This window comes from Molothrus aeneus, chromosome 1, assembly GCF_037042795.1.
Source record: "Molothrus aeneus isolate 106 chromosome 1, BPBGC_Maene_1.0, whole genome shotgun sequence".
Taxonomy (NCBI): Eukaryota; Metazoa; Chordata; class Aves; order Passeriformes; family Icteridae; genus Molothrus; species Molothrus aeneus.
In genome coordinates, this window is record NC_089646.1 from 23,219,379 (window position 1) to 23,232,728 (window position 13,350).

Consider the following 13,350-nt stretch of genomic DNA (forward strand, 5'->3'; position numbering starts at 1 on the left):
TTGCCATTCATGAACATCTCCTCCAAGCTGTCTCTCAAAATTCATTCAAGAAAATCTTAATCACTTCCTTTCCTGCATTTTTGAGTGTATTGCCTCATGTATCTGCCTAAAGATTTCTGACATCTTGCCTGCCATGTAGTACAGAGAAATGAGAATTTTTGCTTTTTCATGCAGGTTTTCTTTTTTTTTTTTTTTTAATTAGTGACACAGAAACACATATCATTGTAGGAGACTGGTGAAAACAGTGATTTTTTTTCATAACTTTAAGTTATTTTCTAGCCAAACAGTTTAATATTTTAGTGATTTCTTTAAATGAAACTAGCTAAAAAAATTTTGAGCTATTGTTTGAGGATTTGTGAAAGATGCTGGCTGCAAGCAGGTCATCATGTATATGTGTTCAGTGCCTGCTTGACCCGTGTCAAAATGGGAAGATGGGAGACTCTCACCCTGCTGCTGCATTAAACCACAGAGGTTGGATTGTGTATCTGCAGCAGCCCACTGTGAGTAACGAGCCCCAGCACAGGGCTGGTGCACCTGCCATTGCTGCAGGGCAAAGAGGCAAGTGGTTCCAAAGGGAACTGACCTTTTTCTTTCAGGCACTGAGTCAATCCCATATCCTAAGGCACACGTTCTGCGTTAAAATTATTATAGCTCTCCTGGCATTAGGCTGAACAACACACTCTGGTGAAAATCATGGAAAAAAACCCCAAAATATGGTGTTGATGGTATTTTGTTTATTGTTTTAATTAGGTCTTTATAGGAAATATATTCTGTTATTTTGAAGAGCATCAGTAAAGTTAAACTGTCCTCTGATAAAGATGAATTTAATTAAAGTTTAAAATAAAATTTTGAAATCTTTCGCTTGAATTAGCAGCTCACTAGATATCAAAATATAAATGCCAATGTTTATCACTAAATGTGACTCACAAAGAGCTGGCATCCTTTTAAATTCTGTAATACAGTGTATATCCACTGGCTGCTACCTCAGCTGAATTTCTATCCCTAAGATCTGATTTACAAATAGACAACTTTCTGTTAAATTATTCACATCTCATAATAATTGATGTAACAGAGTTGATCTTATGCTGGAGCATATTTGATCATAAATTCAATGAAAACAGCCACCATCTTTGTGATGTTTGTCCAGCTAAATCCTTCAGTGAATAAAATAATAAAGATGCCAGCTGTGTTTGTTTTATGATCCCTGCTGCAATAGGAGGCTGAAAATACAAATGAATAAAGGACTTAATTTTTCATGTTGGATTTATAAACTCAGAATCCTACTGCGAAGAGTTTAAATTGAAAAAGTAAAATTTTTCTTCTGTCACATTCTTATAAATGTATTGTTTGCCTTTTGACTCCCTATTGTTTGGGAATACAGAATAGTTTTAAAAGATTGATATTGTTTGGATATGTGTGGTACAGATATTTGGTTATCTGTGGTCTCTGGTAAGGAAATCTTGTAAAAGTAGGTTAAATTTATGCTTTTCACTCTTGCATCATTGCATGTTAAGAATGGACCATCACTTTTGTGTTGCCTTCTTTGCTTAGATTTTATGGCAGCTTTAAATTTCTATTTATTACTGTATACTGTTAGTGTTTCCCAAACTAATTTCACCACCCTGACATAAAAAAAATCATGCTGTGGATCATTATTGGCCTTCCTTCAGCATTATGACTTTTGCAGAACACTGTTGCATTCCTTTTATTTCTTTCATATTTGATCCTTACAGTGCCCTTGAGTCAAGCTTTATTCGGCAACCATGAGGGCATGAATTTTCCTGAGATGCTGACAGACAGTGTTTGGTGAATATCATTTTTCTGTCAGCTACAGCCCACGTCTGTACTGCAAACTAAAGCAGAGCCAGGGAGTATCTGCTGGCCCCGAGGCCATGTGACAGACCTTGGCTACAGCTGTGCTGAGCAACACTTGGGCATGCACCCCCTGTGGGCTTGATGTGGTCCCCATGCAGCTGCAGGTGCACCTATTATCTTGAGGTAGTTCAGCCTTAGGTTTTTAAATCAAAATTTCCAGAATAAAGTAACACACATGTTGCAGACCATAGGAATTGTGTTCTAGTGTAGTATATGACATACCTTGCTTGTAGGAGCGCAGAACCTGCAGCATTCTGGGAATGGTCCCTGGCATGGGTTGTTCCCTGGACTGTGTCCAAGAGTGAGTTTGGAGCATGCTGCTGACATGGGCAAAAATGATCCAGGGGCAATGTGGACACTCAGTAGTTGAGCAGTCAGGCTCTTTGACTAGCCCTGTGAATTCAATTCAGCAATAAGGCTTCAGCAGAGAGATTCCTACTATTCCCTGTGCATATTCCTGAGCATATTCTTGGTGAAGCTCCCTGCTCACACTGTTCTGCTAGGATTCTTTGTCACTTAGGACTAAAGTCTTAGGAAAAGAAAAATAAGAAATATCCCTATCCTGTGCTTCCAGAATGATATATACATTTTACCTTTTTTTTCTTTCCAGCTTTTCCAAGACACTTTCTTTTCTTCCCAACAAACTTTATCATTCTGATCTTGATTTTCATAATGGACTTATTATGTCCTCTCTTCATCAGCATCCTTATTCAGATCATGTAACAAGCAACCAGTAAATTCAATCTTGTTTTTTTGTGTATTGTTTAATTCTTTTCCCAACACTGGCTGTTTTACTCCATCATTTTTGAGCCCCTTCTTATCCTTTTCAAAATCCTCCATAATTTTGCCTCTTCCTCTCTTTCTTCACAAAGCTCCTATTCCCTGTTTTTATGTCAGTGATCTCTTTCTCATATTTAAGCCTTCTAATGTCCCCTAGACAGTTCAGGCAGACTCAGAACTGCTGCTTTCCTTTATGGGAATCAGATGGGCCTATGCCCAGATAGTGAATTTATCAGTTGTTTGTGGTACTTGACTCCAGGCCTCTTGTTCTCAGTTTGGAATCTGCTAGGACTTGTCAGCCTCAAGGATCTGCTTTTACAAAAGCTTAATATTTATTTAAAATGGGACCCAGATGTTTATTTACCTGCCCATCCAGTTCAGTGACAGCACACATGACCAGAGCTTCATGGATTCCATAATTCCATGTGTGCAATATCTTTTGAGAATCCACTTGCTTTTTTTCTTTGTTAGAAGTGGCCTGAGCTCTGCTGGCAGTCAATTTTTAGTGATAGCTGGCTCTTTGGGAAATCTGACCTTTAGTGGTCACTTTTATAGATAAAAATTTTGATTTTAGCTCTTAAATCACCTATGCTGATTTATGCCTAAATAGCAGTAACTCCCTGCTTAGCTGTCTCTCTTTCATGATACTTTGACAGGATAGGATTTGCAAAAATAGTTCAGGGTTGAGTTCCTCCCTACTGCAAGCCAATTTCTGAGTGTCAGCACTACATCTTCACACATACATAAGTACAGGCACTTAAGATCCATGCATTTCAGTAATTGGTGGCTAAAACAGATGGAGTTTGTGACTCGATGGTTCACCTCCAAAATGTTTATGGATAAAAAACATAAACACATATGTTAAATTCCTGCAACTCTTTAGAAAGGCACTTCAATACAGGTAAGTGTGGATATGTAATGTTCCCCTTAAAAAAAAAATTTAAAAATCTCCAAATTGAATAGTAGAGAGATCACTGTTTTCTCCTTTCATGGTGGTGCCTGCATAAGAAACCTAGGGGTTTTCTTCCCCTTTTTCAAGTTCAAAGTCAAGTTCATACGTTAACACAAGTATATTTGTCTCTTAACAAGTTTTAGTGCCTTTGGTGTCAGACACTGGATTTTCAGCCTGACTGGTTCTCCCTACTCAAAGAGGACCTAAAGTTCACTTTAGAAAGTTTCTGTCTGCATTAATGGAAAGAGAAAGTGGTGTGCTAGATCAGGAGGGTGGATCTGGAGGAGGAACAGTGCTTTCTACACCGCAGTGCTGGCAGGAAGGTGGTGTCCTACCCTGTGTCACCTGAACCAAGTGCCTGAGGGTCAGGGAGCTGCAGCTAGCTCTATGTGATGTAAGTCTGTCTAAATACACAGACATAATAATACCTAATTAAGTGTTTTGACTGCATAGCTTGACTATATTGCCCATATGCTCTCATTACCACCATTTCAGTCTCTTCCTCTCAGTATTTACTAGTTCTGCATCATTTCCCTCTCGTGCCTTAGCTTAGGAGCATGGTTGCAAAAAGACCAGGATGCCTGCTTTTACATAATTGCTCAGTCTCGTTGGGTTCAGCCAGGCAACTCATCTGCATAAAGTTAAATACATGCATGTGCCTGGGGTCTGTCTTCCTGAGCTTTCCAGGCTTGGGGCATTCTCTCTACCTCCAAATCTCTCTCCGCCTTTAATGAGCTGTATAAATAAATACAAAGTACTCCTGTTAGTTCCATAGCTACAAAAATATATTTTATTAGCTGAGAGGTATACAGTAATAGAAAAGATCAGACCCATGCAATGTTTTAGGCAGCAGTGGGGGGACAGGGCAAGTAGCTGCTTCCAAGTGGTTGACGGATCTGAGGCCCCAGCAAGACAGATTTGTAGGTTAACTCTGATAAATGATCTTTGGCTTCACTGACTAAAGCAAGGTCACCCTTCTCAGGGCACTGCCTGCATGCTGCAACCTTGTAGCAAATTCTTGTTGAAGTACTGAGCAAACAAACCAGTTCTTATTTACATTAGAATGAAATTAAAACTTCTTAAACCTAAGACGATAAAATATCAGACAAAAGGGTAGAGATTCATAGAGAAGTATTAATGTTCATTTACTAGCACTTAGTTCTGTCTTTGTTTGTTTTCTAAAGGTAATAGGTCCAGGAAGACAGCTGGAAAAGGGAAAATAAGGAAGACTTTGTTTACTTCCCTAATGGGTGCACCCAGTTGACAAATTTGAAAATCAGAGCTTGGCTTTTTCTTTTTCTTCAGAATATCTTTTGCATGGATTTATTTGGAGAGAAGCAATTCAGGTTGTCAAGGGTGGCATGAGGAAAAACATAGAGCTTTGACTGCATTGTGTGCCAAAGGTTTAATTCAGCTATTTCTGTGTTGGGGGGTGGGGGCTTAAAATATGTGAAGAAAGAATACTATGGAATGTTAACTCCACTGCTATATTTTTCTTCCTTTTATCATGCCCCAAGATTCACTGAAGTTGATATAAATTCACCATGCCTTATTTTAAAAAGCATAACAGAAAGGCATTCTTCCTTTAAGAGTCAGACTGTAAAAGGTGATTTTCTTTCACTCAGTTTGGTTTAAGCCTGTAAAAAGCATTTAGTGAAAAATCTGATATATTTGTTAGGGCATTTACTGCATTACTAACTTATATTTTCAGTTCTCACTGAAAGGTTTATAGAGAACATAAACCTTGAAGAGTTTTGTTCAGGATTAAAGTTATATTTTCTCCATTTTCTGGTGAAATAATAGCTCATAAAAAATGATTGGGGTGTTAGTAATTATTTTTAGCTCTGTTTATTTTCCAAGGTTATTCTGTTCAGCTTTCTGAGGTGCACACAGACAGCCTTTAAAAAATATTCACCTTGATCAGAAGATTCATGCCCTTTAAAGAATCAGAATAATCAAAAGCTTCTGACTAGATGTCACCACTGTGTTGTTTTTCTTCATTAATTGCACTTAGAGCAAAGATCTTCCAGTAAACTATGAATCCGGCATATTCAGTAGTGGTCTGTTGTGGTGTAAGTAATGTACTGTCTTCCATAATTAGTATCTTTAATACTGGCCTAATTGGGATGCTGACAGAATTAAAATAGTTGATTGGTGGTGCCATGTAAAATCAAAAAGAAGTAATTGCTAAATTCTTTCTGGGACAAAATAGTAAGGCATGTTCTAATTAAAATTTCTTAGGAAATACTTTTTATGGGAAATACCTGTATCTAAGAGAAACTGCTGGAAACTGAATGAAATAATGTCAATTACTTAAGGTAGTCTTCTTTTAGTTTCATTACTTAGTTCTGATTTTAAACAGTAGCAAAACACTGTACCCAGCAGTCATGCTGCCTAGGCTATACAATGTCAGAATTCCTAGGAATTAAGGAAGTTTTGTGATCATATCACACAACACCACATCCTCAATAGCTTAGGGTATGTTATCAATGCACATACATTGTACGTTTGCTGTGTAAATAAACTCTTCTTCTCTTTAGTGTCTCCCATGTAGACTCCATACTTCTTGCTTCATTTGATACTCCAGCATATGTTATTCTGGCAAAAAGATGATAAGCATCACATGTTAACCTTACTCTGTGTCAGAATTGGAAGAAACAAGTGGGAAAAATATCTGCAATGTTGTCAATGAACAGTATAAGCAATCTTCCCACCCAAAGCTCTCAATAGTTGGTGCTGAGTTTCTTTGGAAGGTTTCATAGCTCAGCATATTTATTCTGAGGCATCAGAGCAAGAGCTAGCCCAGGTAGCTCTCACAGAACTCAGGATACTTTTAGGTCTGTTGTACATTGACTGGTTCTCCTTCAGCATAGCTTTTAAACATCAAATCAACCAAATTCAGTTTTTGAAAGGGATGTGTTCTGTAATGGTGGTAATGTTCTGCTTTCTCTATGAAGCAGACCAACCAAGCTGGAAATCACAAGCATCATTGTTTAAAGAAATACAGAAATACATCTGAAACAGACACTAAAACACATCAAATCTAGTGCAAAGGAGTCAGGGAGAAATAGACTCATCTAAGTTTTTGTCTTGAGTTGCATTAGGTGATGACACAAATAATCAAGTTCTAATTGAGTATAATGGCTATTGTCAAAAGTGAATTGCCTTGAGAGGTTGAATCACTTCATTGTCTAGCTTAGGTGTGACCAAACTGAGTCTCTGAAGCCTAATCTGACTCATGAGCAGTTTAAGCTTCTTAATTCTCTGTTCTGAGAAGTTCAGGAGCTGCAACTGTAATTTTGGTTTACCTACTGGGTCAGTAGATTCTTTTAAAAATTACCAAGTACCATATATATATGCCATTATATACCTAGGGCTAAATCTATATTAATCAAAATAGAAAACCTAGTTGTCTATATTGTTAGAACCTTCAATTGTTACATTCCCCTTTTTTCCTGAAATGCTATTGCAGCATGTTGGCTGCTTTCCAACTCATGGCATCTGGGCAAGTGTCAAATGAGAATTCGTTCAGACAGGCCAGGGTTCTCATTACCTTCCTGGAATGCACTGAATGAACTTCTCTCCACAGCTTTCCAAATGGGGAAAGCTCTGACCTCTGCTACATTGACATTAACAGCAATGCCAACGAATCAACACTGACGCTGTTATTTTCTGTTCCATATCACTGAATACTTATCATTGGTTGTCATGGCTTTTATTGTAACAATAAATATTTTGACCACCTTTTCAGTACTTCAGCGGATAAGACTTCTGATGCCTATAATATGGTAATATAATTAAAGGGGATCAAACTAATTTTTAAATTTCCAAAGAGATCCTATCATACACCACCAGGGAAATCATGGTGGCCTGAAGACTGTGGCATGCAGTGTTGTGCAGGAGCACAGAGCAAGGACAGACACTGGGAGCAGTATAGCCATGTTATACATGTTAAGAGCCAGCGCAGGCTTTGTCCCAGCCTAGCTCATCCAAGAGCGAGTCATTGTGCTCATGTGGCAATCTTGATTCTATTCAGGTGCTGAGTGTACAATTCAAGTGATGGCCAAGGGAGTCTGGAGACTGGATTTTCCCATCCTGCATGTGTAGAGGGCTCAGTATTTCTGAGTCTAAATTGTTGCCAACATCTCAATTTGGGAAGAGCAAGAGGGGCATTGGGTCTTTGGAGACATGTCTTTTCTAGGGAGCGTGCACAACCCCGGACTGCAGTTGGCAGCCCCATGCAGGTGTGGGGTACAGTCCCAACAGTGACATGTCACACTGGCTCTGTTTGATTGTATTATTTACTCTGTAGTTTGGCTTGAAGTACTTCTATATTGTGCTGCAGAGCAAATTCTGCATTTTGTGATTGATCAGCAAAAAGTAAAACACTGCTTGAGTGAGCCTTCAAATGATTTTGTCTTTCTTTGTTCATCAGTTTTAGTCCTCAATACCCTTTGTGTAAAACACTGAAAAAATGGTAACATCTTTGCTCTGTTCTATTCTCATCTTGATGTACTCCTTTATGCCTTCATCATGATGTACGCCTTCATCTGTATCAAAAGCTAAAAGCCTGGCATCAAAACTTGTGTTCAGTTGTTGTGGTGGTTTCTTGATGGCTAAATAAACCCTCCAGAGCTCCGTGGAGGCACGGGGCCCGTTCCGGAAGCGGCTCCTGCACGCTGGAGCTGGCACGGCGGCTCTTTGAAGACAGTGGGTGTTCTCTGCATGGTGGCAACAACAGAAAGGCTGCTGGAGCTCCTAAAGAGGAAATGCTGCTTGGGTAGGCCCTGCTCTGATTTGTGTTTCACGTAGCTGCTGCTAGAATCACATGGAGATTCAGAGATATAAGCTATCAAGGCACACGTGGGCGTTTCTGTATCAGCTGCTAGAGGACAGACAATTCATTTGCAAAGGGTTAACTGCAATGCATGGTGTTGTACAGCTTTGTACAGAGCTCAGGAGAGGCTAGAGCCTGGCATGGGGGCAAAAGGCTGCTGTCCTCAGGCAGCCTTGGGTGAAAATGTCCCCATACAAGCACTGTGGCAGGGCCTTGGGAGGTGAGCTAGTACAGGGACTGTGCAGGAGCCCTGTTGTTGAGGGACCAGAGCATCCTCTGAGAGATGAGCTGGGAGCGCTGCCACCTGCCCTGCCTGAGTCACACCAATCTGTTACTTCTCTTCATACCATTAAACTTTAAGCTTTGCTAAATGGTGTGATTGTTCAGGTTAACTGTGGTTTTGTCTTTCAGCACTTCAGGTTGCAGGAGTTTGCTTAGAATAAAGAAAGAGCTGAAATTTCCAAAGGGAACTAGGTGCCTCAGTCCTCTAGGCCATGCTATAAATGCCAGTTGAAAAATGAATTAATGATACACTGCAAGAATCATATCTTCACGTGGAAAATGTGCACAGTAAATGATTTTTGCTTTGGGAAGTATTTACCTCATGCTGCTAGGAGCATATAGACAGCATATTATCTCCATTTGTTTTAATGCCCATTTGTCTTAATTATTAATGTGAATTTGAACTGCCTTCTTCATTGCATTTAAAAGCAAATCACCCCAAGTTCAGAAGTTCACTGCACATGCCCCAAACTTTTTTTTTCTTAAGAGCTTAAACCAAACTTCAGTGATCTTAGTCATGTTCTGCTTGACCAAATACTGACCTTCCTCTGCAGTAGAAAGATATTTAAGCCTGTTTTCTGAAATTAAATCAAATTCTTGTAATCCAATGAGATTTACAACTGCTCAAGTCTAGTCAGATTCATATATATTTCAAGTGAGACAGGTTCTTGTGGTGTTTGTTTTTCTTGAGCTAAGGCTGTACATAGCATTTGGGATTAAACTGAAAATCAATGTGTTTCACAAATGTCATCCGAGTAGGTGTGTAAAAATATTCCTATTATTTCTCAAATCTATTATTTTCTAATATCTGCATATTATTTAATGCTCATTGCCAACGGTTTCTCTGTATTCTGCTGTACACCACATTTTCTGAAAGTACCTATGCTGTCATGGCTAGTAACTATTCCTCAGTGATTAGTGTGACAGTAAGTGAAGCGTGAATATTGAGACTTGCCATATCATGCATGCCAAGTTCCTATATGGCCCAACTGCTGTGAGACAAAACATGCTATTATGTTTTCGACACAAAGCCATATTGTATGAAATTCCATCCTGTCTCGTACTGAAAGAGGTGTATTTAAAAATGAAATCTTTTTTCTTCAGTTCTTTTTGTTAACTTCTGTATTAGGTATTTAACTACTGAGCCCCATCAGAAAATTTAGCCTTTGTCTCTATTGAGGAATCAGGTTTCAAACTTAAATCAGACAAATAGTTAATGTTTTAAGGAGGATATTTTAAAGAGAATATTGGAGAAAAGGAAAAAAAAAAGAGAGAAACAAAGCAATCGTTCCATTGTTCCGACCACTGAGGTTATGCACTAAATAGGGTTTTCTAAACAATTCTGATGTAGCAGATGTAACTTTAATACATGATCATACAGTACATTTTTCACAAGTAAAGAACAACTTGTCTTTAAACAAAGCAGCAAAATTAGTCATGCATTCCATAAAGGCATTGGTTTTTAATACTGACAACCTTAGGAGCCCACATGCATGTGCTTTTTGCAGTGGCCATTGATTTCCAGAAATGACCTTTGCAGAAGACATGAGTTTTGGAGAATTTTTTCATTGTTGGGCAAAGCTCCATAAACAAAATTAGAATTTTAATGTAGAACTTTAAAGATATAGCTGAGCTAGGGGAAAGTGGTGATTTGATCCATGAGTTACTCAGATGATCTTTGGCCTGTATTACACAAGAGGTGACACTTGATCGTTATGGTCCCTTCAGAGTTTGAAATCTATAAATGCTTGGAAACATAATCCTAATAATGTAGCAACTGGAATCTTCAAAGCACTGACAAACAACTAGCACCAACCCCACAGCCCCAGCACTACTTGGGAATATAGATCTAATAATTATAGCAGGAAATGATCAGGGAATCATAGATCTAATAATTATAGCAGATTGAAATATTTTTGCAGACTGTGCAATGAATTTAGTCTTCTATTTATTAATTATAAGACTGGTTCGAATTATGACTGATTTATTCATAATTATTTAATTACTTGAGGTGATTATTTTTCAGCCCTAGATATTTTTGTTGGATTTATATTATATTAAATATATAATGTGCTGATTATTTTATGTTTATCTTTGGTTTCTCAACTGATTTCAGTGAATATGTATCTTTTTTTTGTCTAAACTGGGAAGGTGACTGGCTTTCTACACTGTTCCTATTCAAAACCTGTTCAATTGATATTAGTTTTTCTGAATTTCTTGCAAAAAGATCTTAGCAGTATGCCAGGTACACTGGTGACCATTATGAAGTCAAAATGTCAGCATCACTTTGTTCAAGGAGCTGCAGATGGCATCCAAAATTTCACCTGCAAGTCAGAATCTGTTGGTGTTTGAATGTTATTTTCTTTGACTTTGCTTTGCCTCTCGTAATTAGCATCTCCACTGTATGTATGGATCAGCTAAGGAATGGTGTAATTCTTATATTGGAGGGTAATATTTCACTACTTAAGTGACTGCATTTTTCTGAATTAACATTCAGAAAATTAACATTAGTTCCCATTCAAGACAGAGCAGGTTTACTATAGTTCCTAAAATCTTGCAGCTACCTCTGTAGGGAAAAATTACATTTTTTTGAAATGGTTTGACACAATCTCTGAATGATTCATTGGTGCAGGGGGAATTAGGCCTCAGGCCTCACAGATTCAATATAATCACCATTCCATGGAAATTTTGTATGTGTAGAAGAATTAACACCAATTCTCATTGAATATTTGTCACTCCTTTTCCTTTTCTTTGTTAATAACAACTTTTGTCTTGGTATCTTGCTGTGTTCTGTAATGAAATTCTCTGTAATTGTCACAAAAGTCTACCGAACATTTTCAACAATCTGGTAGTTTAAATAGTCTGGAATTATTCTAATTTATAATGTAATTTATAAGCAATGAATCTTTCATTCAAGGTGTTTTTCTTTTGTCACAAACTGAAAATGAAAACAGAAAAAGATGTGCCCATCATAAACACCGGAGTTCATCATCTGTTAAACCTGAAATAGCAATTTTCAAATCTAATCCTGGGAATTCAGTGAGATTATGAGTGATGAGATACAATGCCTTAAAGTGGTCAGCACTCCTGAGCAATTCATCCCTGGGTACTTTCTGGACATATATCCAGCCAGTTCTCAAGAAAAGATCAGATAGGCACAGTATTCAAATTTCCATCTAGCACACAGTTGCTAGAAATTAAAAAGACAGCCAGTGGCATATTTTTTGAATGATTGCAGATATCAGCATATCATGCATACGCCCATACATAATTTAGGATAGATGCTTTTGACTTTTTTTTTTTAATTTAAAATTAATATCTAAAATTAGAGGTTTTTTCACACTGATGATGGTATGGACATGGACAAAAAGTTGTAACTTAAATTTCTCACTGTAGTAATCTTTTATATTTATTTAGTGTTTGCAGTGTTGTCTATTCTTTGTTGAAGAAACAATTTTCACCTGTGCCCATACTGTTCCATATAAATCATGCCATGTCAACCCAATAAAAGAGTAATGCTGCTTAATCCATCTTCTTGATTTTTTTTCTGGAAAGTCAGCTTGAGCTGACAAAAATGAATATTTGCATGAAACATGCTGTAGGATTATTGATTTTAGAGGAAAACATAATCTTTTTCAAAGGCTGAGTTATTTTGGACTGCAGTCTACTATCTACTGGTTTTGGGAAACCAGTGCATTGAAAAAACCTTTTATAAAATTTGGCATTTACCCAGTAAGACATCTTTACTGAGCAAAGGCATGGTTGAATCTATGAAGTTTCCTAGTAATAATAGCAACATGATGTCAACAAGATTCAGCAGGTGTTTTTTTGACTGCATATTACAAAAAGCATGCTGGCCTTGGACATTTAGGAGGCAGCTGTAGCTTATTAGACCCAGGCCACATCTTGCTGATTACCATTTCACTGTCTCCACTTCAAGTCTATTACTTTTTAGATTATATTTTCTTATAATATTCCCAAGGATTTAGCTCCCAGTGAAACAGTAAGTTTTCTCAGTTTCTGTAGGAAGCTTAGAAAAGATAACTCACTTAAATTTAATGTTTGCATTGCATTAACACTTAATGAGAAGTCAATTCCCTGCTATGTGAATATATGAACAAATAAGAAGTCAGTACTCCCTGAAAGACAAATGTCTTTGTAAAACATGATGAATGTGTTTGTTGCATGTTAAGCATCACTGGATTTTAAAATTTTATACTTATTTAAGTTGTGTGAATGTTGCTGTTATTGTAAGCTTGGATTTTATGTGTTCAGATGATAATAAGAATTTGTTTCCAGCACTGTAAATTTTCAGTTTGTCAGTATGCTCAATAAAATGTAAATGGATGAATCAAAACAGTTGCTTTCAAGATGCTGTTGCTCACGATGCTTTAGCATACTAGGCAGGGCATATGTGATATGGTGTATTTTATGCTCTGTAGTTGTAAAATTTGTATGAATTTTGAGCTGTCAATACAGAAATGATTAATCAAATCCCTAACCTAAGGAACACTTTTCCTGGTAGCACTCCTGGCTATTAAGACTTGGTGTTTCAACTGTGCTGACTGGAGATGGAATTAGTAAACAGAATAATGACACTGTTTTCCAGAAAAACCTTCTTGTT

General features: G+C 37.6%; 1 protein-coding gene across 5 annotated transcripts in view; it reads left to right on the forward strand.

Annotated features, from left to right (window-relative positions):
• CDK14 (cyclin dependent kinase 14) overlaps window positions 1–13,350 on the forward strand; it is a 344,883-nt gene that overhangs the window by 232,337 nt on the left and 99,196 nt on the right. The gene's annotated exons all lie outside the window — the stretch shown is intronic.